Source organism: Cyanistes caeruleus, chromosome 6 (genome assembly GCF_971803275.1).
Source record: "Cyanistes caeruleus chromosome 6, bCyaCae1.hap1.1, whole genome shotgun sequence".
Classification (NCBI taxonomy): Eukaryota; Metazoa; Chordata; class Aves; order Passeriformes; family Paridae; genus Cyanistes; species Cyanistes caeruleus.
Window position 1 is genome coordinate 23,918,692 of NC_141706.1, and position 6,304 is coordinate 23,924,995.

Below are 6,304 nucleotides of genomic sequence, written 5' to 3' on the forward strand. Positions count from 1 at the left end.
CCAACCATCCCTGTTCCCAGGGGTGAGATGTGGGATATGAATTCCTCCCTTCTGGATTCCACCAAAGCTAAGAAGAAATACTGACATTCACAAGCCGTGACTCACGCCGGCCTTGTCAGGCACTACAAAAGTCCTGCTCACTGGCTGGCATGCCAGAAATGTCAGCATGGCTGCCATCTGCCAGTTGGCTCTGATAGCAGATAAATTTGACCAGAACCATCCTTCCTCCTTATTTTCATTATTGTTGCAGCATGATGGACAATGAGGATCAGAGTACTCCCGAAAAGCCACAGCCACATTGTGGCTGCTACTCCAGCAGATAACAGGTCAGCGACACACTCCAGACAAAACAGAAACCTCTCCCACAGTAATTCCTACCTCAAACCACTCTTGGTCCCAGTTTTAACTGAATTTCATTAGTGAGGGGGCCAATGAATCCATTGTTCATCCTCCAGCTATGCTGATAAGTCATATGCTTGTACTGAAAGAGCTGCCAAGGACCACTCTCGGTCTGTGTTGAGCTGATTGCACTCCTGTCTGACATGCATCTATGGAGCTGTACAGCACTGTCCTGGGACTGGAGAGCCCAGCAATATCCAAATGCAGCCCAGGCTCCAAAACACACCTGCCATGGTGTGTGCTATAACACACACCATGGTGCATATGACCATGCAATGCCAATAGTGCAAAACAGTTATCATGTGCTTGATCTTTCTCCTGTCCATTTCTTCCCCATAGGAGCAGAAGTGTTCCAGGGTGAGGTATCAGACACGTTTTCACCTCATCCATTTGTACAGCACAGCAGATCTTTCTCCCACAGCATCTCCAAAAGGTATTTCTTCCTTTGAACCTATTCCTCTCCTACAGTGGTAAAGACATCTGGGAAACATGCTGCAAATTGCAGCCCAACTCCGCTGTTTCTTGAGTGTCCATCTCCCACATCACAGCTACAAGAACAGATTTCACCAAGGCACAGGCACTCACTCTTACAAATCTTCCCCTGCCCCAGCTCCCCACTGCTGCTTTCTTATGAAAGTAAGGAAAACCTGGGTTGAACAAGTGAACTTTGCTCCTTTTGTATTCAGATCTGGCACCAGACACAGATAAGAAACAAGGGTGAGTGCCAAACATTTTATGTCACCAAATTCTGCCTCGGCTTTTCTTTATGAAGCCTCATTACCACCGCCAGGAACAACCTGTGGTTCTGAGCAACATCCTCTCTTGCACCTCCCACACATTTCATTTCCACCTCTCTTAAGAGGCTGTGCCACACCCCACATCCTCCACACTCCCCTCTCTGGGATACAGTCACCTCAGTAGGTAGGAGAGGCGGCTGCATGGCAGCCTGCAGGGATGCAGGCAATGCAACGCCAATCAAGAGTTGCACAGTGTGTATTTGCTTGGCTGCACCCTGCAGACAGTGTCTGTAGATCAGCACTCAAATGAATTTAAACAGCTGCCAAGGACTCACCCTCAACTGTTGAAGAACAGAATTCCTGATGTCCTTCCTTATCCCGCTACATCAAGCCTACCTCCAACAATGTCCACTACTACTGGCACCAAAAGCATGCACAAAATACACTCACACACATACATGTATATGGGTAACTCCATGAAAACCCCAGCCGGTGTATAATGGGATCAATTCATGTTTGCATCCTTCTAAGGAGCTGGACACACTTTCAGTCCCATGTTGACTTACTGCAATCTGGCCCTACAGAGCTGCATAGCAGTTTTCCAGCTTGGAATGGGGTCATAACCACCCGACCAGCACAAGAAACTCAGGCTAGAAACATGGACCAAATTGGTCACACCCAAATGCCCAAAACATACCTCTTACTCAGCCATGAAATTCCAGGAGTGGAAAATAGTCATCACCCTCCTGCTCATTTTGCCAAGAGTTTTATTACTACCAGCAGCCAGGACACAGGACTTAGTAGGATTCCCTGAATCCATTCCCTAGGATCCCAGGCTGCTGAGATCACAAGCAGAGGAGTCTGGCAGGAGTCTGGCAGGCAGGACAGAAAGGAGCAGAGAAGAAAAATGCCCATCAGCAGTGCTGCTACTACAGGGCAGATCCCTGCCAAGAGGGCCTGGCAGCCAACAGCTTCTGTGCTGTGGGGAGGGACAGAATGAGGCACTCTGCACAGAACTGACAGAACACCTCATCTCCATTCCACACACCTTCCATTCCCCATTTCTCCCTCCACACCCTGGCTTCAGACACAGAGTACCAGGGAAAAGCACATTTCTCACAGATTGGGAAGATGGTCACCATCCTGGGGAAAAGCTCTGCCAAAATGCACATACAAAAAAAGGATGGGAAAATTGGATGGTTTTACAGTGACACTGTTCATTTCATTTCAGCTTTGCTGTGGCAAAAGAAAATTCACATTCAGGGAGCAAGTGAGACAGAAGGAGACCTGGTCTACACCCTTAGGATCTCAAAGGTTTTTAAACAACCAGGGAGACTTAGACTTCTGTTCCTCAAAGCCAGAGAAGCTGAGATGAGCTGTTACTTCTAGGAGCCCCCTCCCTCAGGCTTTCCATGACCTCAGCTGTCAGTGCACACACTCAGGGAGAGCTGGAGATAACCCAGTGTTGAGCTCAAGAGCAGAAAGTAGAGTTGAGGGTTAGAACATCCTCTCAGAAGGCTTAAGGAACAAGGCTGATGAGGCCACTGGAGATAGTAATGGTAAACTGGGGCACGAAAAAAGCACAGCTACCCTTTTTGTTTTTCAGAGACTGACAATTTTTTTTCTTTCTAAGCTTCTGCCTTAAACCTAAGACACAAGAAGAACAGAGGGACAGTATGATTACTTTATAAATGACCAAACTACCTGGACATGCCAGATAGGATGGTCTGCCACAAACAGGTTTACATGGTGATAGAGATGTTACACAGACAAACACACATAAATACACATTCTCCTTCCATCCATAACCAATAGTTCAATGCATTCCTGAGCCAAGAAGCCAAACAATGTAGAAGGAACAAGTGAATTTGCCAGTGGGATGACCTGGCTAGAAGAGACAAAACTTTCTAATCAACCACTTCAGGACTGTCTTAAGAGGAGGGAAGCTGTTGCCTTCTATGCATGTGTGATGAAAACAGTTCATGTCATGATACAGCTTCCATTTGCTGGGAATAATAGACCTACTGGAAAGTTCCTAAGGGGAAAGAGAGCCCTTCACAGCCACTCCCACCTAGCGTTTTTGCTTAGCTTTGCCAAGGGAATACAAGCAGCTTTCTTCCACCCCCTTACTGAAAAATGTATCACACCCAAAGAGAGAAACTTCAGGAGGCTGCACTGAAAGTAGCAAATAAAATCCCTTTAACACACTTGCTTTGAGTTAGGAGAAATATAACTCATTAAACTCTCAAAAAACATACAAGAAGGACTAACCACCTCAGATTCCAGAGTAAAATGAAATGTCACACATGGGACATTATTTCAAGCAGTCAGAAAAGGTGTTTTCTTACTGATCCCTGAAATGAGCATTAAGCAGGGAGTGCCAGGACTTTTACCAGGCAACTGGGGGAGTCATTCTCCTCCACTGCAGAAGCCACAGAACAATGAACACAAGCAACAGTGTGGAATGAAACATGCTCTTTGCAGAAATACAGCATATGACCAGAAGTAAATACAGGCCTGGAACTCAAGGACATCACCAGCAAACTACAGAGCAAGGATGTGATCTGAGGTGAATTACATGGAGGAGCTCAAAAAGCTGCCACCTCCTCCAGCTCACAGCTCAAGCTTCCAGCAAGGGCATGTGATGCACAAGTGCTGGCACACCAGAGCGGCTGTAGCAAACCAGAGCCCAGGCCCACCTGCACAAACCAGCGCTGTGCCTTTGACAGGCACCTGTCACCAGATGCATCACATAAAGCGTAAGTGATGCTACGCCAGCTTCCAACAATCCAGCTCCCCATTGACCAGCTTCCAACAATCCACAGACCGGGAACTGCCTGTCCTAGGCACACAAACCGCTTCAGAGAATAGAAATGTGCTGAAACTTTTGCATTGACTTTTCCAGTTACCGTGAGCTCAGCGACCACTCAGCCAAGTCAGGCACTCTGCTCCCTCCACCACAGACTTTGGTAGCAGTGACAGACACCCAGCAGCACTGGGACAGATCTCTGGCTGACTGGTGGCACACTAAGAAGCTCTCCAGCCTCCACAATACCAGCTGGTAAGCCCATCCATCACACCAAAAGCTTCCCTAGGAACCTTGGCAATGGACATAAAGGTCGCAAAGGAAACGTATTTTCTCAAAAGGGACTTCTTTCAAAACTGTTTGAATAAAACTGCCTATGATGGGTGGTGCCATTTCAATCAACCCTTGTTCTAGGAGGCACCACATAAACCCCCAGAGAAAGCCAGGAAGTGCTGTAGGAGGACAAAGGAAGCAAAGCATAGCAGAATTTAAGGGATGCTATAGACTAGCCTGAAATAAAGACGTGTCATTGCTAAAATTGCACAGGATACTGCAACAAGTTGATTACAAAAGCTATCAGAAAAAGTCAGACTTTAAAAAAAATTACCGCAGTTTAAGTTCTTCATTAGAGGACAGGAAGAAGAAGCTATTGGTAAAGATCCCTCATGGCAATCAACACCACGGTGCAGCAATAACCCATTGCCATCAGCTCCCCATTTGATGCAGCTTCCAAAAAAAGAAGGGAACAGAACAGAACATCGCCTGGACCGTGTGGTAAACAAGCGCTCGTTCTCTCGTTCTCTCCCTCCTCCGCCTCCAAGGGTCCTACAAGCCCAGCATAAAGGCCAACTCTTTATTTGTACAACCGGCAAATTCGACTGAACAGAAGGTGAAGGAGGGCAATAATCGTTTCAAAAGATTTATGGCAACCTTCAGAACACCTTTACTAATTCCGCGCGCAGTGCAAAGTTTATGACACCACCCGCAACAGGTTAAAACACTTTTCCAATGGAAAAAAAAACACCAACAAAGCACACACGGGCCAAGCCCCTGCGAAGCTGTGCAATGCCGCGGGGCGCTGGAGGGGAAGCGAAGCAGTGCTGCGGTAGAGCCGGGCTCGGGTGGCCGCGGCCAGCTCCCCACGGGTGCGGGGTGCCGGCAGGGACGGAGGGAGCGCCGGGCCCCGCTGCCGCACACGGGGCCCGCGCTCTGCCCGGCTCTCCCGTGCTGCCGCCCCGGCCCCTTCCCCGGCCCCGCTCCCCGGGGCCGCCGCGCCGCCCGCCTCCCCCCGGCCCGCCGGTGCCGCCATTTCGGGCGCTCCGCCTCACCCTCGGCCGCCGCTCGGCGCCGCCGCACGCCCCGACCTGCCGCGCTGCGCGGGAGGGAGGCAGGCACGGACGGACGGGAGGCACCCTCAGGAGGGCGGGAGGGAGGCAGGCACGGACGGACGGACGGGAGGCACCCTCAGGAGGGCGGGAGGGAGGGAGGCGCGGCCGGCCCGGCCCACCCCGGCCCGGGCCACCTCCCCCGCCACCCGGCCGCCCTCGGCCGGCCCCGCTCGGCCTTGCGGCGCCGTCCGCAGCCCCGGCTCTCGGCTCCTGCGCCTCGAGTTGCCGTTCCCGTTGCCGCCGGCAACACGTTACACCCAACTCCAGCTGGAGCGACTTCTTTCTCTTTTTGTTTTAAAGCGTCAGACCTGCTTGTTAAAAGTGTTCTCCGTGAAACACCCTGTAAATCAAGATCGAGCTGTGACTGGCACATTGCCTCATCCTCCCATTACCTCACTTGAGCCGCGGCCCACACCGCTGTGCTGAGCAGCGGCCCTGTGCGAGGGATGCTCCCAGGAAAAGACACGGGCCCTCTCCACGGCTGAGTGGCCTCACATGGTTTTCCAGGAGTGGGATGAAGAGGGCAGATCTGGGAAGGGAAAGGCCAGTTTAGAGCTTCCTGGGTGCTTGCCTTAACCTCTCCATGTGCCCAACTCAGAAATCAATTCATCCTTCTCAAGGAGTAAGCTCACTTTAGCTCAGAGCTGCTGGAGAACCAAGTGAGCAAATAGAGCCTTGGGAGATCAGCTTGCTTGCACACTGACAGATTTGTTGCAGGGAATTTGCGGCAGAACCTGGAAAAAGATGCTGGCCCCTGCCAGGTCCTGCCCCTCCTTGGTGGAGCCCTGGGTAGCCACCACACTGGACCACTGCCTTCTTGCCATGTCTTCATGCCCAAACAGGAAACCGTAATAACCCCCCTGCGCCAGCAGATTTGGGCCAGCAAATGGGCATGACTGGCCACAAGTGCTTCCTTGTGCTTGGGAGGTAAGGGCGAGATACACCACAGGACCCCCACCTCCCCGTCCTCAGTT

The 6,304-nt window shown here is 51.0% G+C and overlaps 1 protein-coding gene across 1 annotated transcript in view; it reads right to left on the reverse strand.

Moving 5' to 3' along the window:
- CD151 (CD151 molecule (Raph blood group)) overlaps positions 1-5,478 on the reverse strand; it is a 32,634-nt gene extending 27,156 nt beyond the window's left edge. Inside the window, exon 1 of the mRNA XM_086895717.1 lies at positions 5,271-5,478. The gene's annotated coding sequence lies outside the window, so the exon portion shown is untranslated. The remainder of the gene's footprint in view (positions 1-5,270) is intronic.
- Positions 5,479-6,304: the final 826 nt, after the last annotated feature.